The sequence below is a fragment of the Strix uralensis genome, chromosome 8 (assembly GCF_047716275.1).
Source record: "Strix uralensis isolate ZFMK-TIS-50842 chromosome 8, bStrUra1, whole genome shotgun sequence".
Lineage (NCBI taxonomy): Eukaryota > Metazoa > Chordata > Aves > Strigiformes > Strigidae > Strix > Strix uralensis.
Genome location: NC_133979.1, coordinates 36,564,902 through 36,592,029, shown reverse-complemented (window position 1 = coordinate 36,592,029; position 27,128 = coordinate 36,564,902). Strand labels below are relative to the sequence as shown.

Genomic DNA, 27,128 nt, shown 5'->3' with positions numbered 1-27,128 from the left:
CTGAACACGTGCCTGCTGATGGGAAGAGACGATGAATTCCTTATTTTGCTTTGTTTGTGTGTGCTGTTTTTGCTTTACCTATTAAACTGTCTTTATCTTAACCCAAAAGTTTTCTTACATTTACTCTTCCAATTCTCTCCCCCATCCTTCTGGTGGGGAGTGAGTGAGTGGGTATGTAGTGCTTAGTTGCTTTCTGGGGTTAAACCACAACAGCATGGTGTGGCAGTTCACACAGAAGAATGTGCAGGAAGAATGCAGTCACCCTACCAGCTCAAGAGGTGAGTTCCTGTGTTAGTCATCACCCTCTAAAAAGGAGCTTACCTATGGTATCCACCTGGCAGAAAGCTATGTCCTCTGCACTCACCAGAATGGATGTGGCAACCCAGACAGAGTTCCCACAAAAGCATACAGCCACCCAGGTGTCATGCTGCAGGTTGTATCAGAGTTTTTTACTAGTAAGTGATTGTAATAGTGAGAAAAGCTGTGTGAAGTGTGATCAAGTGGCAGAGCCTGGTGGCAGAGCTATGAGAAGAAGTAGAAAGGTTTAAGGAGCATCAGGGATTCTGAGAAGGAGATAGACTGGTGGAACCATGTTGTGCTCTCCCTGAGGCAATAACAGGAACAGCCACCAGAATAAAAACAAGATCAAGAGGATCATGTACCCTCCTTGCAGCAGGCACAAGGCAGTAACTTAAAGGAAAGGAGTGAATGAAGGCAAGTCCATGCTCAGGGCATCAGGTTTCTCCTTGGTTACCTTGCCTTCCCAGGCACCTCTGTACAAGAGGTATGAGGCTCTGGATGTGAAAGGTCAGCCAACTGATGATGTGGATTACGGTCCATCTACACCAGAGGTGTTGTCAAGGTCAGAAAGACCTACTCCCCATATCACAACCACCTCCATGAGGAAGAAAAGATGGGTTATAGTTGTGGGTGACTCCTTTCTGAGAGGAAAAGATGGACCAATATGCCAGGCAGACCCCTCTCTTAGGGAAGTCTGCTGCTCTCCTGGGGCCCGGGTTAAGGACATCACTAGGAAACTTCCTAGCCTGGTATGGCCCTCAGACTATCACCCATTATTGCTCTTCCATGCGGGTGGTGATGAGGCCACAACATGTAGTCCAAGGGTGATCAAAGGAGAGTTCAGGGCCTTGGGGCAGTTGGTAGGGGAATCCATAGCACCGGTAAGTTTTTCTCTATCTTTCCCATTGCAGGCAGCAATATTGGAAGAAACAGACAGATCCAATCTATTAATACATGACTCCGTGACTGGTGTCACCATCTGAATTTTGTTTTTTTCAATAATGGGGTGGCCTACATGGCACCAGGACTGCTGCTGTCAGATGGGGTTCATCTTTCTCAAAGAGGGAAGAGAGTCTTTGCTCACAAGCTAGTGGGGCTGATTGACAGAGCTTTGAACTAGACTTGAAGGGGGAGTGGGATAATATCAGACTCACCCGTGATAAGCCATGGGATGACACGCAAAGTTTAGAGGGGCAGGGTGCTAGCCAGGGTGCCCTCAGCCTGTTGCTCTGAGACTTGCTGGGTACACTGGAGCACACTTGAAGTCTTATGGGGATGAGCTGGGGGCTCCTGATGTAATAGGAGCCAACAGGGAAACACCAGTGAAATCTCTCAAAGGAACTGGGGTGTGTTCCTCTAAAAAGGTGACATGGCCTACAGCCCAGCTAAAGTGCCTCCACACCAATGTACACATCACAGGCCACAAACAGGAGTTGGAAGCTACTGTGCTGCTAGAAATCTGTGACATAGTTGCCATTACTGAAACTTGGTGGGATGAATCCCATGACTGGAGTGCAGCTTATCAATGGCTACAGGCTGTTCAGAAGGGACAGGCAAAGAAGGAGGGGCAGAGTAGTTGCCCTCTACATCAAGAAATGGATAGATTCTGAAGAGCTGTCTCTGAAGAATAGCCATGAGCAGGTTGAAAGCTTATGGGTAAGAATTAGAGACTGAGGCAACAAGGGGAACCTTGTGGTTGTTGTTTATTACAGGCCACCTAATCAAGGGGAGCCTATTGATGAAGCCTTATTACTCCAGCTACATGAGGCACTATGCTCACAGGCTCTCGTCCTGCTCAGTGACTTCAACCACAGTGACATCTGCTGGAAAAACAGCACAGTGAGCTGTAGGCAGTCCAGGGACTTCTTAAGCTAGACAACAGATTGTCCTCCCTTCCGGAGAGAATGCAATACTGGACCTTATGGTCACCAACCATGTGCAAGTGAGCTAATCGGTGATGTCAAGATTGGAGGCAGCCTGGGCTGCTGTGATCATGGACTGGTGGAGTGCACAGTCCTGAGGAGTATGGATCAGGCAAAGAGTAAAGTTAGGACTGTGAATTTTAAGAAAGCAAACTTCTAGCTGTCAAGGAATAAGTCAATAGGATCCCCTAGGAAACTGTCCTCAGGGACAAGGGAGCAGAACAGACTGTATATATTTAAGGACACTTTCCATAGAGTGGAAGAGCACTCAACCTCCAGGTATAAGAAATATGGAAAGGAAAGCAAAAGGCCAGTATGGCTGAGTCAAGACTTGCTGGTCAAACTGGCAAAGAAGGAAATACACAAACAGCAGAAGCAAGGGATGGGTATCCTGGGAAAAGTACAGGGACACTGCCCAGTTCTGTAAGGAGGGGGTCAGGAAGGCCAAGGCACCGCTGGATCTGAACTTGACAAGGGACACAAACAAGGGCTTCTATAGGTATGTCAGCCAGAAAAGGAAGGTCAAAGAAAGTGTACGACCTTGATGAACATGACTGGCAAAGTGGTAACAACGGATGAAGAGAAGGCTAAGGTACTCAACAGTATTTTTGCCTCAGTCTTCACTGGAAACCTCTCTTTCCACACCTCTTGAGTGGATGGACTGCATGACAGGGACAAAGGGACCAAAGTCCTTCCCACTGTAAGAGAAGATCAGGTTCATCACCACCTGAGGAACATGAATATACATGAGTCTTTGGGACCTGACTAGATGCATCCCAAAGTCCTGAAGGAATTGGCTGATGCAGTTTCCAAGGCACTCTCCATGGTATTTGAAAAGCGATGGAAGTCAGGTGAAGTCCACAATGACTGGAAAAAGGGAAACATTGCAGCCTTTTTAAAAAAGTGTAGAATGGAGAACCCTGGGAACTACTGACCTGTCAGCCCCACCTCTGTGCCTGGGAAGATCATTGAACAGATTCTGCTAGAAGCTATGCTAAGGCACATGGAAGACAGGGATGTGATTCAAGACAGCCAGCATGGCTTCACCAAGGGCAACCCTCACCCAAACAACCTAGTGGCCTTCTATGGTGGAGTGACTAATCAGCGGACAGGGGAAGAGTTACTGATGTCATCTACCTGAACTCCTGTAAGGCCTTTGACACAGTCCCCCAAAACCATCTCTAAATTGGAGAGATATGGATTTGATGGGTGGACTTCTGTGGATGAGGAACTATCTGGAAGGAAGGTTGCATCCAGAGGGTAGTGATAATGGCTCAATGTCTGGATGGAAATCAGTGACGAGTGGTGTCCCTCTGGGGTCTATATTGGACCCTCAGCAAGTTTGCAGTTGACACCAAGCTGAGTATTGTGGTTGACATGTCTGAGGGATGGGATGCCATCCAGAGGGACCTGGTCAAGCTTGAGAAGTGGGCCTGTGTGATAAGTGAGAGTAGAAATGCCTGTGGATAGTCATTAGGAAAAAAGAAAAAAGTAGAAGGCACGAACCTGTTGGGAAACACATGTACAGCATCTACTTGTTTACATGATAGAAAACAAAACTACGTTTCCAGCAGCCAGGATTTTTTTTTTTTTTTCTGGGCACAAGAATTATGAACTCAGATTTCCAGCCATAAATTTTAATAACTCATGTCTACTTCATCAAGTGAAACCTTGTGGTAGCAAAATTAGTTGGCTGGAGGTGTGCACCCAGATGAAACATGTTAACAAGTTTAAAGAAGGCCTTCTCTTGTCTTAGTTACAGACAAGAAAAATGAATGTTATAACAAGCAAATTACTGTGTTATAAAAATGAAGAAAATAGACTTGCATCAAACAAAATAACTTGCAGCAACTGTGAATAAGCCACCTGCTTCTTATGATGAATCGATTAAGGGATATAATAGACAATCCAGTGTACTCAATGTGAAAGGAACTATATGCATTACAAGATCCTCTCCAGTGAAACTCCATCTCAGTTTAACTAGAGTATATTAAGAAACTTTGTACCAGATACACAGTATTGGTGTGGTTTATGGAGTCAGTCTTAAATCCTGGATCACTTACCCAGCCTTTGCACAGGAAAAAAATTCTGTAATATTCCTTCCAATGTGCAGATGCTGAGATGCTGCCACGCACAGACCAATATAGGTCATGGAAACTGCAGTTTAGAATTTCAAACACTGCACTTTGGGAAAAAGAGCAACACCTCTGACCTTGTCTAAAGGACCAAAGTAATGAAATAACAAATAAATTCTGTAGCAAGTTACTTCTGGATTCCTCAAAGAATGAGTTGTCCTGTCTGTGAGCAAGAGATTCCATTGGAATACAAGGCCTCAGAACAAGGTAAAACATCGAATGAGAACCAGAGTGTGATGAAAACTGATGGAGGGCAGAAGTGTGGGTTGGGATCTAGTTGGGTTTTATTGCTCTGCTATACAAACAGTTTGTACTTAATTAGGAGTATAATGATAATGAAATATAATCAGCATCAACCCTGAGGTCAGAAGGGAAACTCAGGATGCAACACTGCCTTCATCTAGATAACTGCTTCAGTGATACTGTATTAGCTTGAAATTCCTTAGGTAACACTGAAATTTGAGTATGCCTGTAGCAGAACTGGGACCAATGAGGGAAAAAGTAATTAGGAGTGTGTTGTTTATTTGGGAGGAGTTCAGGAAGAGAAAAGTGGAGGGGGTGGGATGTAGAAAGGAGTATTATGGAAAAGAAAACATGGGGAATAAGGTACAAAATCAGGTGGAGAACAATAAGTGGAGGAGTCTTGTGACAATAAGAGTGCAGATACCTGCAGATGGTGGTGAAGCTATCCCCCATCTTAATCTCTGTAGGAGACTACTAAGTGCAGGAGGGATAGCATCTTAAGGAATTGCAACTCAGTAGTGCTTACGTGTATGATTTATGTTTTCTTTCTAGTAATATAACCAGGTACCAATGCTAATACTAATACGAAGCAATAAAATTGTAACTCAGTATCACTTGCAGTGATATAATTGTGTACTAATATTACTAGTAATTAGTCCATTAAGAAATCATTAAGGTTTTTTTAACTGTGTTGCTTAATCAGTAAATATTATAACCATCTCAGTTGGTTACGTCTGAAGGCTCCAAAATAAAAGGGGAGAGTTGGACTTAGGAAGTAACACTGTCACACCCTAAAAACTCAGTCTATCCTCTATAGACTGAATGATCTTTTTATTTTAAAAAGTGTTGTAATGTACCTGCTAGGGAAAAGCACCTTTTCTTTCAGATATGACAAAAAGGACACTAGAACAAGTGGGAAATTCAAAATGGAAACCTACATATTTAAAGACAATTGAAAAATATCCTTTAATTTAAGCACTTTAAGCACTCCAGTGTGAAAAGCACTACACACTAAACATAAACCACTTCTACCATTCATCAACTTTGCAACTAATTTTCTAAGTCATTAAGATAAATTTTGTTGTGCAAATATAAGTGCAGGGTAATGTGGTAAAGCACATTCTGAAATAATTGGATTAGTCTGAAAGATATAACTGTGCAATATATGAATCCCTGCTTACTAGAGGGATGCTGTCCCGATCCAATATCGGGGCGGGTTCTTAAATGATCCCAAGAGCGAGATTAAGACACAAACGAGGTCAGATGCTGTATAACCTTGTGAACTTTATTTCCCGTAACAATTAGTAATAGCGATAGGACAGAGAGAAAAGGAAAGAGAAAGTCAGAATCCCTAAGCCAGAAAACGGTAGAGATGCAGCTAATTACCGCCACCACCAGGGATCCAACGATGTTCCGTAGACTCGGCCTCGGTGCAGGTGGTGGTGCTCCAAGCTCCGCCGATGTCCCAGCTCCAGGTAACAGGTGTCGAAGCAGGTTGCAAAGACAGTGGCACCAAGAGAGGAGTATGCAGTCCTTGAGTCCCCACGATTTCCCTGAAGAGTCCGCCCATTTCCACGGAGCTCATTGTAGTATGTGCCGCCCCGTGGTCCTCAATACGTGCATGCCCAGGTGTTCATGGTGGCCGTGCTGGCGGGGGGTGGGGGGTGGGGGGTCGACCTGCGGTCCCTTCAGCTTTTGCACGTCTTCCTCACCCCGCACCCAGCTTGCGCGCAGGTACAGCTTGGCAGGCACTGCCAAGGCAGTCATAGTTCTCACTTTGAGCGGACGTCGTGGTTTTGTCGGGGACTCTGTAGTGTACTCCTTTAGAACAACAGGATGCTGGGGATGGGAAGTGGTGGTCGCGGAGCAGCAACGTTGAGACAAACAATGTCTAACACAGTTCCTTACAGATGCTACACACATACTGAAATAGATAAAATATATGGTACAGTACAGATATTAAAATGAAATGTTTAGTTTTTCTTTTGTTTTCCCAAAGTTTTCTTTCCCATTAGGTTACAAATATGTAAATTCTATCAAAAAAGCCAAGAAAAGAGTGTGCTTGAAGATTTTCCTTTCCATTTCTTTCCAATATTTAAATATTTCTAAAACTAAAATATTTATTGGGTACATAGGCAGATGAGAAGAAAATAATTTAGTACTAAGTAGTAATGATCCTGGCTGCTCCTCTTCTGAATCACAGAGCAGTAGGTACCAGCTAGGGCCATACCGGTTACAATCCTTCACAGTAGGATGTTCCTCCCTTTTCCCAGTGGTGCTGGGAAGAGGGAGAGATGGTGGGGGATATCTGTTGTTGTTGTTTCCTTGCTGACGAACCTGATGTTCCAAAAGATAGGTGACTCCCACAGTGACTAATTTGTATTATAACTTGTCCCTTGGAGCATGCATGATCAGACTCTAAATTAGTACAAGCTTCTGCAATCCTCTACCTTTCTGGCATTTCTCCTAAGGTTGGAATGGAGTTTCTTAAAAAAATATTAAAAAAATATTTTCCAGTTCTTCAAAACTCTTTTTTTCAGCAAGTTGATTTCACACTCCTGGGGGAAAAAAAAAAAAAAAGTTGAATTTTGGCCAAAGAGTTCATAGCATCCTGGGAACTAATTTAACCTTAATCTCCACATTGTAGGTGTCCATCTATTTTACTGGAATCCCAGAGAAAAAACATAATGCCAGTACAAGATACAGTCATCAGTTGAATGAGTGTCTTGAAGATGTTGCATATAACACTTACAGGAAATATATTAACTTCAGCATTTCTCCTTGGACTGTGAAGAGTATTCACTTCTGAAACAATCAAAGAATGATCACACACAAACTGAGTTTGCCTAAAACGCCTGGAGCATGTTTGCCAATAACACTTTGATATGTACTTCCAAATTGTCTGAGCACAGGAGAATTTGAAGTGGTACAAATTATTCTAGGACTGAATTCCAGTTTTGTAGAAGTCATCATAATCTGCAAGTGTTCCTTCATTGCACTTGCAGTTTCACATTGCCGATCTTCAATGGGAGTACTTGTATCAGTAAGGATGACACTGTGCAGCTGAATTTGTTCGATTAGTGCCTAAATTTTGACAGTCATATAGTGTCCTCAAACTCTTCCCAGAACACATCATTTTTACATGACTAAGAGTCACTCCCCCACTCCCTTTTCTTCCACTAGTGCTTTTTATTATTCATAAAATAAGCTAACAAACTACTACTAACAGCAAAACAAAACCAGGTCTCTGGATGTACTCCATCTGCTGTAGTGTAGGCCAGTCTGGCAGTGCACTTTACATCCCTTAGAAGTTTGCAATATCTGTTTTGCTGAAGGACACAGTAATACTGGTGTGTCAACTTCTCCTTAACATTTGCTCTTTTATGAGAAATATTCAGCTATCAATATTCAGCTGATCAATGTAGTTCTCAATTAGTGTTTTAACAAAAACCCAAATAATTTATTTGTAGTTAGAACCATATACCTTTTCTGCCACTTCTCAACTGTGTTCATATTTGTATATTAGTGATAAATACGGATTTGACAAATTTTCTGATTTATAATTTCAGAAAAATGTAACTTCAGATATTCAAAATGAAAGAACAAATAGTAATGACATAAAGCCAAGAGACACTACCCAAATCCAGTCAAATCTAATAAAAATACTATAGCACAACTTTGGAATTATCAGTGTTCTTAAGTTATCAGAACTATTGGGGAGAAAGGGAGAGAAAAGGAAGATGCAAAGTAATGGTTTTGTCATCATTTTACATTTATGAGTATAACTGAACCATAACTTAAAGCAGGAATCTATGCTCTTCCCATCTAATATAGGCATATCTAATATAACATAAATGGACTGCAGTCATGTAAATAAAGAAGAAATTAATCTCTGCAGAGATTTGATTTACTGGAGCCAAGATTTGAAAAGAGAGGATGAAGTAGTCAGTGAACACATTCTATATTACTAATCTAGAAAGTAATTTTTTTCTCCTCTGATTAATGATGCTTAGAAACGTATTAACTTTTATGACATAATCTTGGACCTCACCAATTAGCAATGAATAAATGGCATATAGAAAATTCTCTGGGGTAAATCTCTTACTAGTAACAATTTGCCTGTTTCACAGAACCATAAAACAGCCCAGGCTGAAAGGAACCTGGAAAGATCATTTGATCTAACCTTTGTGGAAAATGGAGCCTAGGTGAGTCTAATTATAAGAAATAACAGCAAATAATTGTTAATCACCCATGTATGTAGAGGTGAGTTTCTTAGAAATCACTGAAAGTATTCATGGCCTGTCTTGAATCATTGAAAAGACAGTGCCCCACTCTACTGCAGTATACATGCAAGTGTGATGAAATAAGAGGTGTAATAGGAATTATTTTATAATAGTGGCAATAAATGATTTTTTTATAGCAGAAACTACCTAAACTTGCAATAAATGGTCAACATTGATTAGGTTAACCTGGTGTGGTTAATATGCTTGACATTTATTGAGATGGAGAATTTGAACAGGGTGATGTTACTTTCTCAGTTTCAGGAAACCTTAATCTCCATAGTTACTTCTTTAAATCTAAAGTATTTTTTTTTCAGCTTTCATAGTATTTTCTGTCAAGTTACACTTATTTCATTGCACTCTAATACTAATTTAGTTCATTTTTGATAGAATGAAGATAAATCAGAGGTCTTGGACACATCATGATAAATTGATGCTGGATATAACTTGATTTGACTGATGTAAGATTTTCTTTGAGATAAAGTAACAGCACCCCAGATTTTCCTTTTATACAATTTATAAATGTTTGGGTAACTATGTCTTGCTTGTTTTTCAGGTTTATATATTTCTATAAATGTAAACAAAACACCAGAAGTATTTGCTATATCTTTGGTGTCAAAATAATCTTTAAAGGTCAGAGCAGGAAGCACTGAATAACTTATAAAAAAGCCTGTTCTTTTAAGATTGAAAGTGGGATTTATGTTGAGAAACAAAAGATTCAAATAATCTTTTATAAGAGTTTTTCATAAACTGCTGAAAGTGTTGAGGTTCTTTCTAAATATAAGAGCATCCCTGAAAATTCCGCATCATATTGGAGCTACTTCTGATAACAGATCAATCTCTTGGTCAATTTATCTATATTTGAAAGAATAACTAGTGCTGAATGTTTACAGTGGGTTGACCCTGGCCAGCAGGCAAGAACCACATGGGCACTCACTCATCATTCTCCCCTGAAGCTTCATGGGAGACAGAATAGGAAGAGGAAAAGTGAGAAAACTCATGCATTGAGATAAAAGCAGTTTAATAAGTGAAAGAAAGAGGGGAAAAAACCCCAAGTGATGATAAGGCAATCATCACCCACCACCTCCCAGAAGCAGACTGATGACCAGCCAGTCTCCAAGCATTGGCTACTTGCTCAACCAACCCTCTCCCTGGCTCAGTTTTTGTTCCTGAACATGACATTATATGACATGGACTATTACTTTGATCAATTTGGGGTCAGCTACCTGGGCTCTGTCTTCTCCCAACTTCTTGGCCATCCCCAGCCTTCTCATTACAGGGCAGAATGACAAAATGAGAAGGCCTTGATACAATGCAGGTACTGCCCAGCAATAAACAAAACTTTGGTATGTTATCAGCACTATTTTAGTCACAAATCCAAAACACAGCATCGTATGGGCTGTGATGAGGATAATTAACTACATCCTTTACCAAGGCATTTCATATTTTTCACTCTTACACACAGTGTGGCCATAAGAACATTGTGCTATACCTCCATATACATACTTAAACAGCTACATCTATGTTTCTGTTGTGTATGTTCAAAACAGACCATCACTCCAAGCTATTCTCCATCATTCAAAAACCATACTGACTACTGCAAGTTAATAACAAACAATTTTCCTTAGCATTTATCTTGGTTTGCTTCATTATTTTGATTGTTTTTTAAGAGGATTAAACTCAGTGTGAAAGTAGCACTTCAGATAAAGATGCCATTGAATTACCTGACAAAGTTACACTGTTTCCCACATTATCTTCTATCCTCCTTTTAACACCAGTTTCCACCTTATTTGACTTTTCAACGAATCCTGTACATTGGAGGGACAAATTCACTGAAGTCTTATCCTGTAGAATGTGGTTGTTTTTTCTCAACAGATTGCAAATAGTTCAGCTTATACATTTTGCAAAAGTTGTTTAAATTGCCACATTTGTTTATGTTCATTACCTTGTGCCAGCTAAAGAGTAAAAAGCAGAAGACTAATATAAACCATAAAAATAGTCTAAATAGTTATCCAGGACTACAAGAATGCTGCAAATCATGTATTGCTCTTGTTTTCACCTTTGCTATGTCATTGATAAGCACTCCTATTCTTCAGGAATCTCATATAGAAATCCAGTGTTTCCTTAGATATGAAATTTACTGAAAATTCTTGACAACCATCAAAATATTTTTTCAGAGAAAATGTATATCATCTCTGTGATTTCCTAGGCATAATATATGGGGTCTTAATAGAGATCAGAATCATAGCTGGCTATTCTGGAAAAACACTTTGGTGTTTTAAAACTCACTTATAAAAGTGTGGCAAAACTATCCACATTTTCTTTTTCCTGGCAGCAGTCCTTCCATCCACATTTTTCTTAAAGTTCTTTAGGTGGCAACAATGGAAATGCAATTTTATTCTTTATATGTATCTGGCTTTATATCAGACAGCTATTCTGCTCATAATCAAGTTTCATGGCTAGAAGGCATAGTAACCTGAATCCAAACACCTCGAAATATATCTGTCCTTAGGTTGTTCTATGCAGAGTCAAAGCAATGTATATTATTTGAATCATAGAATCATTTAGGTTGGAAAAGACCCCTAAGATCAAGTCCAACTGTTAACCTAACACGGCCAAATCTACCACTAAACCATGTCTCTCAGTGCCACATCTACACATCTTTTAAATACCTCAGGGATAGTGACTCAACCACATCCCTGCACAGCCTGTTCCAATGCTTGACAACCCTTTCAGTGAAGAAATTTTTCCTAATATCCAATCTAAACCTCCACTGGCGCAACTTGAGGCTGTTTCCTCTTGTCCTATGGCTTGCTACCCGGGAAAAGAGACAAACACCCACCTTGCTAGAACCTCCTTTCAGGTAATTGTAGAGAGCGATAAAGTCTCCATGTGCTTAGGACTATATTCATCAAAATCAGGGAATTTAGGTTTGTAATAAGTGTAAAAATTAAATTAGAGTACATTAGCCCTGATACATTTGTATCCATGAGAGAATGCAAACTATCACTAATCCAATCAGCCCTGAGCACAAAGACCCTGTGAGGTTCAACAATGCTGGGAGAATGAGAGGGTTTGATCAGGAAGAAGATTTTAGTCAAGCCTTACAAAACACTTCCTTGTGAGTCAAAATGTGTGTGCAGGAGTTGGTAAGGAAGGATGGTACCACAGAAATCAAAGAGAGTTTCCCCAAGTATCAGGGAATTCACAAGTAAATAATAAAATTCATAGTCTAAATTTTAATTCCATTTTATTCACAATCATGGAGCACCTAGACTTCCTGAAGTCTAGTGACTTCCAATGTTGCATTAAGTGCCTGTATATGATCTATCTAATCATCCTGATTTTTCCACTTTCTGGAGCTTCTGTTCCTTCACTCTGTAAATTATCAGACACAATATCACTTTGGAGTTGCTTTCCATGGGGAAAAGCATAGGCATGGCAGTCTGACATATCACTAGGACTGTAACTTTCCTGGCTGTTCCAAATGAATGTTTTGGATAAAGGAGAGACAACTGCACACAATGAATTTCCTCTCTACATGGTCAACAAGGGACACAAACCAGTAACTCCCAATAATCTGTTCATAAAGGTTGATTAACACAGGGGAAGGGAGAATCCTGACATCTACTAAGGTTTCTGCACCGCTGAGATACCAGAGATAGAAATGAATCAAGTTCTCTGAATACTTTGAGTCTTCTTCTAGTTTCTGTATATCAGAACACAACCCTTCTGAGCTTTATTGAAGTCCTCACCAGGAATTACAATTTAAAGGTATATGCTCAGATTTTAGTTGGCATCCAAGTATCATCTCCATAGCAGATCTGGTGTTTCATAAAAAGATCATCTGAAAATACATCAGTGTGGAACCAGGATCTTCTGAAGCCCAACCAAAAGGGCTAGATGAAAGAAATTTTAAAAGGACTTGGGTCTTCTGGCTGGCATGTAAATATCTCTGCCTCCAAAATACAGTTTTTCACATTCTCTGCTCACTAAAATTAAAGCAATCCTACCAAAGTCAGTGAAATGTTATCTGTAGACAGAAGGAGAATTCAGTCAGTAAACATTTAGCTAACCTCACAGAGTATTCCCCTCTGTCTACCTCTTAATGAAGTACTGGATAAAATGAGCTTTGGTGCAAAAGAGAGCAAGCTCAAGATTGAGTGGGATGTTTCCCGCCCAGATGGCATTTTTAAATCAATCATTTTGTTAATCAGGGATCAGCTGATGCTCTGGATCTAGTAGGAATAAACTGTATGTTTAAAATATATCAGAATGTTTGTCAGATGAGGAACTCTGCTTCTAAAAGGAAAATGAAGGCAAATAAATCTCATTTTTCAGGTCTGTGATTTAAACTGTGCCATACAGTACTGAAACAGCAGAAAACACGAAGTAGCCTCAAAAAGTGAGCAGGCATATTTCAAAGTGGCATGAAATAACTTTAATTAAGTTCTTCTAAGGTATCTCAACATGGAAAGACTTCTGCTTTCAGTTTTCCTGGGTTCTTTTTTTTTTTTATCTTTTAAAAAAAAGCTCAAAAAACTCACTAACTAATTAAAAAGAATTTTAAAGAAACTGCAAAGCAGTGAAGCAAACTTTCACCATTAAAGAGAATCAGACTATCAGGTTGATGAAACACAGCCTGACAAGTTTTGACTTCAGTTTTCTAAAGTTTAGCCTGCTCAGAACCCAGTTCTGTGTTTTTAACATTAAAGCACCCATTTTGAAGTCTGTATTTTGTTGTAAGAGTTGAGTAGTTATAAGGGTTGGTTTTGTTAAAATGTTTTGTTATGGTCACCTGACAGGACTTCATTTATAGAAGGACAAATGTATCTCAAGACTTTATTGCGCAGAGACAGATTGTTCATTACAAACCAAACCAAAACAACTTCCACCTAACTGATTGGGAACTTTACATAAGGGAACATTCACAGGGGGAGCTCAATCTCTTGAACAGGATGGTCAGTTGTGCTCAGAATGCAATGGGAGTCTCAAAAGCAGGGGTCCTTGCAATGATGCCTCTAGCTGGCAATAATAGTAGTAGTTAGAGTAGTAACATTTTTTCCCCCAGTTATCAGCAGATGAAGTTTCCCAGTCAGGCAAGGGTTCTGAACCTACAAGAACTCCTCCACCTGAACTCTTCATGCTGCCAAGGCCCTTCTCTTGGCATGCTGAGCTTCACAATGAGCTTGTTTCTGCTTCTGTCCTCTCCCCCAGTGCTGGCTGCCAACAAGGATGTGAAACTGCTGGAGGGAAGAATGTGTTCTGAAACACGAAGCAGCAGCACGGGAGTGGGACTGAAGAGGACCATGAAGAAGAAAGTTCATATGCAACATGGTCTCAGCCATATAGTACCGTTACTGGGCAGGCAACCTGGTTTCAGCACTGAGTTACTCAAACAGACTGATAATCAGAGAAACAGTCTCTCTATTATGGTCATAATTTTGCTGCCTGTGTTAGTCTGCAAATCTAAACTGATGCCTGTGTTTTCTTGCAGCATGCCTTGCTCTACTCAGAAAGGGAAAGGAAGATTTCAGTAGGAAACTTAAACAGGAAAGGATCTGGAATAAGGTCACGTTCCTTGTATCTAAGCATGGGATTTTCACGTGTAGCCTTCATTTAGAATAAAAATGGTAGCAAAGTTTAGTCTGCATTTAAAATACACACTCTGTTCACTTGTGAGTTGTTGAAAAATTGACCAACATAATCTTTCCACATCAGGAAATAGTAAAATCTTCTAAATTGAAGAAAATAAAGGAAAAAAGGCTTTAAGAATTTTTTTCTTCACTCTGGAGCAGATAATATTGCTTATCTAGAAAGTGAATTTTAACTACTGGATATAATGCGCTGCAATTTTCTGAATCTTTTGGCAGAAACTCACCTCAGACTGTGTGTGGGAGAGAGGCAAGTCAACATCGGCCTGTCAGCTCTGCGCAGCCCCTGAGAAGCAGCAAGGCTTTGATGAGAAACAGGCCTTGGGGGAAAGATAAGAAACTGCTGAGTTGTGCCAAGGTGGCAGGGAAAAACAACGGACAGCTGCAACACTGAGCTGTGGAAAAGTACTGAACTGTGAGAAGTTACCACCGTGTGAACAGCGCGTGAACGAGAAGGTGATTGGTCTGCACAGCCGTGTTAGAGTGGTCTTCTGCTGATAGGAGAAAAGGTTGATAGCTGTCTAATTGCTGATTTGCTAATTATGAAGTAAGAGCTTTAACCAGAGCATAAATATGTACTATTGTAATAATAAAGGGTCTTTCCTTTTGCACTTCATGGAGAGTCCATGCCTCAATTGTCCCAACTGTGATGCTGTAATTAGTCCATATGCTTATAAGGATATCCACAGAAACTCCTTAATAAGGAGAATAAGAACAGCCTAGCATAAAGCCTTTTGGGTTTGTTTTTTTGGTTTTTTTGGTGTTTTTTTTTTTTTTCAGTTTTATCTCCTTCATGTTTTCTTGGACTCTTCCAGTGAAAAGGAAAAACACAGAAGACATTTTTAAAAGTTTGTATTTAGGAAAAAAAAATCTGTTCTATCGGGGAATTCTGTTCCCTGAGGGGAAAAAGCAACATATGAACTCACACCCATTTTTAGTAAGACTGGACATCCATTGTCATTCATTTAAGAACTAGGCAATCATGAGCTTTTGTTCCTGTAGGTTTCAATTTCTAGCTCACTACTAACTGACAATAAACAATCACCAAACTGTCATTTTTTCTTTAATACTATTGGGGCCTGAACAGATGTCTATATAAATTACCACTTTTCTCATGCGTATATTCTGTGGGCTATCTGCAGAAAACTCAAATTAAAAATTTGTAATTGGATAGCAATACAGAGAAACATGGTTTACAAGGGAAAGTTTACTAGGAGCTCTTTTCCTTGTCTGTCATTCCTTCCTCTTTCCTTTGACATTGCCTTTGATTTTTTGCAGGTTGCTTAAAAGGATCTTATGAGAGGGTTTATTTTAAGCAACTATATTTTCAAATAGTTGGGGATTATCTGAGACACTAATTGGTGTGTGAAAATATGATAGTTTTAACCATTACAAAACTTAATGGGAAATGGTCCTCTTGGATTTTAGCTATAAAAATATGAATAATCTCTATGCACATACCTCTGAATTCTAAGCATCTCTGCTTTACACTGGAGCCCAACTGGTGCTTCCTGTAGCTTTTTATCTCCACCACTCTATTAGATATAATTTCTTTGAGGTAACCCTTGAATGGCTTTCAAGCAATCCTTGAAAAACAGGCCCGTGGCAGATTTCCTGTTTGCAGAGTGCTGTAGAATGTATAACACCAAAAAGGATGTCTGCATGAGCATCTGTGCAGAGAGCACTGTGCATGCCTGTGCTTCAGCACCAGGAGGAGCTTGGACGGAATAGAAACTGTATGCAGCAGACATACAAATGCCTCTACTCTTACAGCATTGCAGGAATGACAGGAACATGTCATTGTCACACAGGTAATGTTTCCATTTACTTCAGAATGAAGGACACATTCCTAAAGCTGTCAGTCTGCAGAAGAAATATGTCTGTGTGGGCAGTAACCAGGGGCTACTGTGCTGTAACAGGGTAACCATTGCAATAACATTGGTGGGACAGAGTACCATATGATTCTCACTGAAAATGAAATTAATGCAAATCTAAGTAAAGAATTTGAGTGGAAGACTCTCACCATCGGTCTCTATCAATGACCATCAATGTGTTCAAAAAGTGAGTGAAACTGAAACAAAAATCATCAGTTACTTGGCATGAAGTGGCACAGGAAATTATGGACTTGTTATTACTATTAAGCTACAGTAACTTTACTGAAAACATTAGAACTATTGAATTGTTTTAGATTTAGATCATTGACGTTAATAGTGAATCTGTCACTTTTTTTTTTTAGTCTTAAGTAGTCACAAAAAGCCTGAATAATTCAGGTAGTCATGATGAAATAAGAAGTTAGGTATTAACAGCGAATTTATAGAGAGAACAGAAGTTCGCAATAGAAGTTATGAATATCTTTATAACAGAAGTGAAAATACTCCAAAGGTAAATTGTGGTCTCTTGTTCATAATTCTAATTCTTATTTCCCAGTTGAATAATGGGATATTTTTAATTTTTTTTTTTTTCCAGTAAGAGTGGAATAAAGAACAGGCAAAATAAGAGGCCTATTTAAGAAAAAAATATTACTTTTTGTAGCATTTGTTTGATGAGATAACTTTTCATCTCACACTTCTGTTTACTTTTTTGGACCAACTAGTTACTTCTCATCTAAAGAGGCCGTGAAGATTATAGCATTAAAGAAATTTATTCAGTGTCTTTTTCCTCAGATGGAGTATATACATGATCAGCAGTTTTTTCACTTCCTTGGCTCCAGGATGTAGTGTCTGACACTAATTTGAGCAGCATTTTAGTGATGTTCTAACCTATCTTTCCAAGATAGCACAGGGCACAAAAGCAGCTTCACATATGTGTCGGAGTCACCATTAGCCGGGGTCCTTATTTCTCCGTACGGGAACAGAAACGACGCAACACCAATGTGATGATCACGTCGTCCATCTTTTTTATTATATATTATTGTTATATTCTATTCCTTTTCTGGTTACATTTATACTCTACTAAGTTCCGTACACGCACTCATCTATCTTCTAATAGGCTACAGGTCATCTACATGTGCTGTTCACGTGCCTCTACAAGCATTTGCATTGGTTAATTGCAATTAGCATGTAAAGCCCAAAACTTGCCAAAAACTCCCTTATCTCATACCCTGTTTTGCTCAGACTTGTGTGCTTTTGCTGACCACAGGTGTTTCTCACTTATCTGCTATCTTGTGTGTTTTTGCCAGCCTTATTTTGCTGGCCTTGTCTTCGTCCTTGCATTCTTCTGTCTGCACTACCTTTCTCCCAGCGCGGCCCAGACTCCTACACATATGCATTTTCCTCAGAACAGAGTCTAACATTGATTAATAACCTAATCTCATAAGCAAGAATCATTCTACTGAGTTCTGTTGCTTTACAGTGTAACAAAGGAACAGAGGAATAAAGGTAACTTCCTGAAGTATAGCAGACTTTTGGTACCTTCTAAATCCTTTAGAACTGCTTGCACAGCTCAGAGGAAACTAAAAGAAGTGTCAACAGATGAAGATGTCCTTGGTAGAGCAGTCTTACAGCCATGTCTGGCATGCTGATAATGGAGAGACAATTGGTCGGGAGTGGCAATGGACACTGTCAAGTAGATTCTTATTTTACTGGCAAAGGAGCTTTGAGTTAGTCCTACCTAATGTGTGCAATTGCTTCCAGCCATAGAGGTTAAAAGGAGAAATACAACCATGAGTTTCCCCCTTGCGTGCTGTAGGGGGACCCCAAGATATTTAGTTTGTTATTTTGAAGTGTTTTCTTCTATGTATCCTACCCCTGACATCTTTGATGTTTCTACATGACTCTGCACTTGTGCTTCCATACTAGTTCAGAAGAACAAACCAAGTCAATATATTTTCCAAAAGGAAACAAATTACATTAGCTTAAAAATATGAGTGCTGTCTTATTCTCTTACTAGTCTTCTAAATAGCATTCAAAAGCCTCAGTCAGCTATAGGATATGAGAGGTCACAAATAATCACCCACTGAGTTTCTATCAACCTTAGGAATTTCTCAACTGCTAATGGATATTTTTAGGTAGATGAGACACATTTTAGAACAAGTTAACTACTGACTGACAGGACACTTTAGAAATATAAATAAACTATAATCCAAGACAATGTTTGAACCATGATTTATTAAATTGGAAGTGATAGCTACTAGGCCTTTAGCAGTATCATTTTTTGTGCCACAAAAATACATAAACAATGCCCAGGATCAAAAAACATACTGATAATAGTAAAAGACTGTAAGAGAAGTACCTACATATCTTTATAAAAAATATAAAATATTAGCGTTTGTTCAGACATATTAAAATAGAGCGTGATAACGCCTTGGCACCACATATTTTATAATGAAAGGCCACCAATGAGAGGCCACAATGGCAGACTGGGCCTGCATTGAGATCAGAGATATAAAAAAAGATACTAAAAACCTTTAGAGGTGTCTAAGTATCGTAAAGCATCTCATTTTCATTACACCTGTGCTTGAAAACAAATTCAAGAAAAGTACCAGTAATACTGTGACAAATAAAACAACGTATTGCTTCTAATCTCATGAAGCTAAGCAAAATTCAGTTAAGTTAAATAATTATTTACTTAGATCCTTCAAAAAATATAAAATTCAATGCATCAGGGCAAATGCTTGTTTATGCTTATTTGCATTTGTTCAGCTAGTTTTCCACCATAAAGCTCAAGTGAATTTTTGAGACATGCATTGTATTTATTATTAAATGCCAAACATACAGCATATCTGTTAAAACAATAGGCCAATAACTGTGAAGGTAGATCTTAACATTGTGTTTCTAGTAGAAGGATTTTCCTAAGTGTTGGTGAAAGCTCTCAGCAAAATATGTAGTAGAAATGATCTAGTAGAGATGAGCTGTAGTAGAAATGTTCTTGGTAGCACCGAGCTTAAGTCCCTGCTGAGCATACCATTTTCCATGTATGCTTAGGCTATCTAAATAACACTGTACACAACCTTCCACTCAGAAATGCTGACCACCCCAAAAAATCAGTGAAGACAATGTTAGCAGTAAAAGCTTAGTTTATTTGACCTCTTTTATGTAAGTTACTTGTGCAAAGAAGCCTAACTTTTTATGGGTGATCAAGAAAATTTGGGCCCTACAATCTGTATTAATTCATTGAAGCTCTTTATTATTCTTCAATCTTCTTAAAGTATTTGCTCACCCTTTTGAAACACATAGATGTTGACAAATCTATATTTTATTCAAACTGGAACCTCTTGATATAATTATAGAAGTGCTTCAATAACAAAAATTTTCCTACCCTGGATAATACTTAAAACTGGATTACAGTAGTTCTTAAAATACATTCTATAAATTAAGTTCTACTTCTAAAACAAACTCATCTTAGAACAATATCCTGTCATGGTCTGTTTGGATGCCACAAATTTACAGGACAAGGCAGTCTAAATTAAACTTTATTTTATAAACACATTAGAAAAAAAACCAAACCAAACCAAACAAACAAAGGGGCAGACTAATCTAACACAGGAATTCTGAAATTCAGTACTTCATTAGTTCATTGATTCTCTAACTCAGAATTTTCTATTTCCTCACTTGTATCTCATGCACCTGTGAGAAAAATAGTTGCCAAGCTGATGGTGAGAGTTCATGTATCATAAAGGGAACCATGAAAGCCTCAGCAGTCCGGCTGCTGTTGGACCCACTGGATTTTCTCTTCCTTCTGAATCACAGCTGTGGCACAGTACCAGAATGATAAATAAGATTTATATTGCTACCATGTTTTTATTATCATTTCACCTCCAAACTTGGAATTTACCACCTTCCCAGGTCTTAATGACTTACTGTCATGCATAAAATGTTATTTTAAAACACAAGATGAAGGGCAATACAAATTCAGTCCCTTTGTGTGGTACTCAACTGCCACTGATTTCAACTGAAAGACCAGGGATTTCATGTGTAAATTTGAAAAGTTTCCCAGGTATTTCTATTGCATCATTTTTCTGTTATGCTTAAACTGATACAGCTCCTCTGAAAAGCTGCAACAGCTGACAGAAAGCAATAGTAGCTTTTCTAATCTTCTCATTTATTTTCTCTTTGAAAAATCACCATCCTTTGAAGATTGACTGACTCCAGGAAGTAAAAGATTCCATTTCTCTTCATTCTTTACCACTAGAAAATAGATTTCCTTCTTCCTTTCTTACTGAATCATCATCTAGAAAAAGACTTTGACTTGGCAAATTTATAAACCAGAGATTTTTCCCACAACATCCACCGTATTTAGTTTTTGTCAATATAAAGAGATAGACGAGGGCAAATTGATCTTGAAAGTATGTCCCAATCAAACCCAGTACCTTTATTTTGAATCAAAGTAATCTCTCCTGCATAGAAAGAGCTCAACATTCCAAAAGCTTGCAAGGTACAAGGTGTCAAAAATTTTGGGTGAAGGCTGTGGATCCCATTCAAAGGCTAGTCTAAAGGGAATGGAAAATGATGCTATTTACACCTTAATCTGCCAGCAGCAATATGAAATACCTCTACAGTTTAAAATTACTTACATATTACTCAACTCATGAGTTATTCAATTTATGCTTCTGTAATAATTTATAGCTTACACTATACCATCTACACTGACTCTGAAAATAAATGGAATCAGTGTACTAAATATAATGTGTTGATCCCATTCACCTGCTAGGAATCAGAAAAGAAGGAAAAGGAAGAGAAGGGTATAAGTAATAAGTAATACTACCCAGCGCTTTAAATTAACATTTGACTATTTAAGAGTGCATTTTACTACTTTTTTTCTTTCCCTTCTGAGTGAGAATTTATCATCTAAATCATGCAACTGATTAAAATCGGTAAGTGAATACAAATAAATCATGGGGTGTCTTCAGTACCATCTGTGAACAGGCTATGCAATAAATCAAAGAAAAATTAATTGACATGAAATGTCCTCAATTGCATCTATGCAGTCCTTGCTGAATATGTGGATATCCTGAAAGTTTTCTAGGCATTAAGGAGGAATACGTGGAGTAACAAGTATAAAGTCTCTCCTTTTAGATCTGAATGTGTCTGCAGTTTTCATAAATCTGTTGTGATCCTTCAATACCTGTAACTTCTTGGTAGCATAAACACTAAATCACTTCTGGTGACAGAGAAGACCACCCTGGCTAAACAGGGAGCTTTGGCTGGAACTCAGGGAGAAAAGGAAAGTTTACAGCCTTTGGAAGAAGGGACTAGCCACTCACAGTGATTACAAAGAGGCTGTGAGGCTATGCAGGGCAGAAATCAGGAGGTCTAAAGCCCAGCTGGAAATTACCCTGGCTTCAGCAATCAAGGATAACAAGAAATGTTTCTATAACTATGTCAACAGCAAAAGAAAGACCAGGGAGAGCCTCCATCCCCTGCTAGATGCGGGAGGAAACATGGTAACAAGTGATGAGGAGAAGGCTGAAGTCCTTAATGCCTTCTTTGCCTCAGTCTTTAACAACAAGACTAGTTGTATTGAGGGAATCCAGCCTCCTCAGACAGAAGACAGAGACTGGGAGAATGACCCCCCTGCAATCCAGGAGGAGATAGTCAGTGACCTACTGCATCACGTAGACACACACAAGTCTATGGGACATGATGGGATACACCCGAGAGTGCTGAAGGAGCTGGCTGGGGTGCTCGCCAAGCCGCTCTCCAGCATTTACCAGCAGTCCTGGCTGACCGGGGAGGTCCCGACAGATTGGAAACTGACCGATGTGACGCCTACCTATAAGAAGGGTCAGAAGGATGATCCGGGAAATTACAGGGCTCTGCAAGCTCTCCAGGGCAACAGCAAATCTGGGGCTCTGTGCTTTCTTTCGTCCTGAACAAGTGTTAGTCTTCCCTGACGAGAAGTGATTCTGCGAAACAATGTGAACACTTCTCCTTGCCAAGCAAGGTGCTAGCAGGGAATTCTCTGCCTGCCTTTCCCCAGTGCTCTGCAAGCTTGCTTGACGTCGGTGCCCAGGAAGCTGATGCAGCAGATCATCCAGAGTACCATCACACAGCACATGTTGGACAACCAGATGATCAGGTCCAGTCAGCATGGGTTTATGAAAGGCAGGTCCTGCGTGACAAACCTGATCTCCTTCTACAACAGGGTGACCTGCTGATTGGATGAGGGAAAGGCTGTGGATGTAGTTTACCTTGACTTCAGTAAGGCCTTTGACACCGTTTCCCACAGCATTCTCCTGGCAAAACTGGCTGCTCGAGGCTTGGATGGGCACACGCTTTGCTGGGTAAAAAACTGGCTGGATGGCCGGGCCCAAAGAGTTGTGGTGAATGGAGTTAAATCCATTGGCGGCTGGTCACAAGTGGTGTCCCCCAGGGCTCGGTTTTGGGGTCACTCCTGTTTAATATCTTTATTGATGATCTAGACGAGGGGATCGAGTGCACCCTCAGAAAGTTTGCAGACGACACCAAGTTGGGTGTGAGTGTTGATCTGCTCGAGGGTAGGGAGGCTCTGCAGAGAGATCTGGACAGGCTGGAGTGATCGGCTGAGGCGAACTGGAGGAGTTTCACTAAGGTCAAATGGTGGGTGCTGCACTTGGGCCACAACAACCCCCAGCAGCGCTACTGGCTTGGGGAGGAGTGGCTGGAGGGCTGCCAGTCAGAGAGGGACCTGGGGGTGTTGATTGACAGCCGGCTGAACATGAGCCAGCAGTGTGCCCAGGTGACCAAGAAGGCCAATGGTATCCTGGCTTGCATCAGAAATAGCGTGGCCAGCAGGGACAGGGAAGGGATCTTACCCCTGTGCTCGGCACTGGTGAGGCTGCACCTTGATTACTGTGTTCAGTTTTGGGCCCCTCACTACAAAAAGGACATTGAATGACTCGAGTGTGTCCAGAGAAGGGCAACGAAGCTGGTGCAGGGTCGGGAGCACAGGTCTTATGAAGAGCAGTCGAGGGAACTGGGGTTGTTTAGTTTGGAGGAGGCTGAGGGGAGACCTCATCGCCCTCTACAACTACCTGAAAGGAGGTTGCAGAGAGCTGGGGATGAGCCTCTTGAACCAAGTAATGAGCGATGAGACAAGAGGGAATGGCCTCAAGTTGCACCAGGGAAGGTTAGACTATATATTAGGAAGTATTTCTTTCCAGCAGGGGTTGTTGGGCGTTGGAATGGGCTGCCCAGGGAGGTGGTGGAGTCCCCATCCCTGGAGGTGTTTAAGAGTCGGGTCAACATAGCGCTTAGGGATATGGTGTAGTTGGAAACTGTCAGTGCTAGGTTAACGGTTGGACTAGATGATCTTCAAGGTCCTTTCCAACCTAGACGATTCTGTGATTCTGTAAGTTATTAGATCAAAGCAATAATCAAATACAATTAACATCAAAAGAACCCTGTATTGCCATATAAATCCTTCACATACCCCTCCCCCCACCCCTATTTTGACTTTGTGCTATTATTTCTACTTTTGTCACCCTCCTAACACTGGTAGTACATTACTGGATAAAACAAAAAGCTTTTAAAATACTCTTTGAGGAGGGAGGCATTACAGGCAGCTCAGTTCATGAAAATCTGGATCTGATCTAACTGATGTCATCCGATGGTATACTCTTTTCAGAATATCCAATTCATGTGGAAATGTAGAGTATCAAGCAGAAAATAAAGCAAAAATCAATGGAAGAAGAAAACTTGGATTGCTAAAACATCAGATAGGAGGGACTGACCTAATGCCCATAAAAATCAGTGGGAAACATTTCACTGTGCTTGTATATTTGATATTTAATCCAGAGAAAAAATACTGACAATTTATTGATACTGTTGAAGAAAAGTAGTAAGCATTCCCAGGGACCATAAGTCAGGTTGAATGGGGCTTTGAGCAACTTGATCAACTGAAGGATGATTCTGTCCATGACAGAAGGGTTGGACTAGATGATCTTTAAATGTCTCTTCCAACCAAAACCATTCTATGATTCTACAATTCTTTGTTTTCTCTCCAGGACACAATTAAAAGCATTGACCTGTCCCGTGCTGCAAATAATCCAGTGCTTGTTTTTGCATTTCCAGTCAAGATACATTAGGACACTTCTGAATACTACATCTTTTAAAAGTATTTGTTATTCAAGGAAATGAAGCTAAGTGTAATGAACTCAATTTGATATGGTAAATGTCAGCTGGATTTGTGACTACAGAATTGTAACGTACTTTACTCTTTCCAGTAGGTGTCATCCAGACACATTTTCACTTCTGTGTCCTGGAAATTGGACAAAATATCATCTATATGAAAAATGAATTCTCTTTCACTATGTGTGTCAGATTAAAAGCCCAGAGAACATCTGAAGTTATCTGTTAGGGGGCTTGTAATTTAAGTTCAATGTGGAAAAAATGTATGATATATTGTAAACCTAAAGCAAAGACTGCTTGCTTTTATGGACACTTCTGTATACTGTAGTTCTACTTTTAGAAATCTCAGACTTGAAAACCAGATGTCTTTTTATATAATTTAGATTCCTGGCCTTTTTTGTAGTTAAGCTTTGTTTCACAAAAGCTGTCAGTTCTGGATGGTATGAACTTCTGCTAACTACATAAACGTTTGCCAAACGTCCTTAATAATGCATTCAGGAAATGTTGCAGTGCATTTTTCAGATCTTTTTAAGTCATTGTCCATGTGCTGTTCATAAGTTACTCACTTCAGAAATTTTAGGCATTGTTGTGAGCTGAAATAGGCCAAAGAAAGTTAAGCAGTATGTTAAATAGTGTTTCACAGTATTTACTAATATTTCATATGAACGCCAGTGACTTTTGTTTTCCTTGTTAGTTCAGCACGAACTCCTTAAAAACCACAATGTAAGAAAAACAAAAAGAATGCACAAAAGTTATTTCCATACTTATAGCATCAAGATAAAATAATCAAAAGACTTGCAAAATCTTTGCAGTTTGTCAGATTTAGCACTGAAGTGCTTTTTGGGGCTCTCCGTTGCAGCTCACTGCTGTATCTCACTGGGAGAACTACATACCTCATGGGATCAAACTGTTGGTCAGTTTTGTCATTAACTTTAAGAGTGATGTGCCTGTCAGTTTAAATTCTGAATTAATCTACTAGATCACTAAGTGTGCTCTGAAACATCCATGAGACTGTATTCTTAAGCTGGCTTCTTAAAATTTCTTACAGCATCTTCAGGAATTCAGCTGTTCAGACAGGGTATTAGGCATGAATTTCAAAGTGCTGGCATAACTACAGGCACATTGGACTATATTAATATCACAAAATAGTGTACAAAGCCTTGGTCAGGAAGCAGTTTAGCTTGTAGATTGTCCACAAAACCAGATAGAAGACGTAGTCAAAGGATTACACTTGTGTTCAATGAGTCTAACACATGAGCAGTTCACTGGTAACCTCCAACACATACAAGTACACAGGCAAACTCCTATCAGGATCAAGACAAACTCAGAAAATATTTGACTAGATGTAGACTGTCATTAGTTCCTGAAAAACTGTTTACTCTTGAGTTGTCCTTGTTTAGGATGCTAGTAGTAAAAAAGTTGCAGCTAACCAGATTGTGCATAGAACACAAGCACGAGATTGACTGTCTTTCCCTTTATAAATTCTATAATTGCACAAAAGGAAGAGAAGGAGAACAACAGGGAGAGATTCACCCTTCTAAATTATTGTCCCCCAATAAGCAGAAAATATCCTCTCAGTTGTAATATGGATCACACTTGTGTTACGGAGGCTTCCAAATAAGTAACCCACCACCAATTTAAAAAAATAAATAGATTTATTTTTTTCATAAAACCACCAGTCAGCTTTCCGTAGATTACAGATCCGAATGTCCGCAAGAGTAGAACAGAATAACTTTCTGGGGTTTAACAATAACCCGAAATACTTCACAAAGCTTCACTCCCCAGGGGTTTAACGACAACCCCAAACATAAACTTCACTTCCTGGGGTTTAATGGGAACCCGAAACATAAAACAAAGCCTCACACCCCAGGGGTTTAATGACAACCCCAAACGTAAACAAAGCTTCACTACCTAGGGTTTAACGACAACCCAAAACGCTCTATCACTCACCTAGAAAGTGAGGGCTCTCAACCTCGAGGACCTGCTCAGGGCAGCGTCCCGACCCAAAGTACCTCGAGGAGTTTCCCTGGGCGGCGTCCTGACCCAAGGGGAGAGTCCTGACCGCAGCGTGCAGCTCCAGGGGACGAGCTCAAAATGGCTCCCCCAAGGGACTCCGTTTATACCCAGACCGAATCTGACCTGTAGTCAATAGCGGCTCCCATTGGCCAAAGGTCTCAGCTACCACGAGACCTTGAAAACAAAGACAGCCAAAACCTGCCACGTTTCAACAGCCAGGAAGCTCTGTTTTCACTGGGCGGATGCACCTGCCACAACTTGTTGGCATCTGGCATTTTAGCTTCTCATAATCTCTTTTATAACCTTTCCACAGTGCAAGAGAAAGAAAATCTTTCTTTTAACCCTTTGTCTTACAACAGTAAAAGAGGCTGCAGGTTTTATTGCTACTTCTCAGTGCACTGCAAAGGAAGGCAGTTTTCAGTCAATGAGAACAGATTTCAGGTGTGTGGTGGGCTTGATTCAAGGCCCAGTGCATGCCATTCTAACCGAATTCCATTCTGATCCTTCTCCAGCGTTGAAAGAAAAATGTACC

At 39.9% G+C, this 27,128-nt stretch overlaps 1 long non-coding RNA gene across 1 annotated transcript; it reads right to left on the bottom strand.

Moving 5' to 3' along the window:
• Positions 1-5,864: 5,864 nt before the first annotated feature.
• On the bottom strand, positions 5,865-26,697 carry LOC141946883 (uncharacterized). Its single transcript, XR_012629955.1, has 2 exons — positions 26,531-26,697; positions 5,865-7,158 (listed from the first exon to the last, which is right to left on the bottom strand). It is a non-coding gene; the product is annotated as an uncharacterized LOC141946883 (long non-coding RNA).
• Between the last annotated feature and the right edge of the window lie 431 nt (positions 26,698-27,128).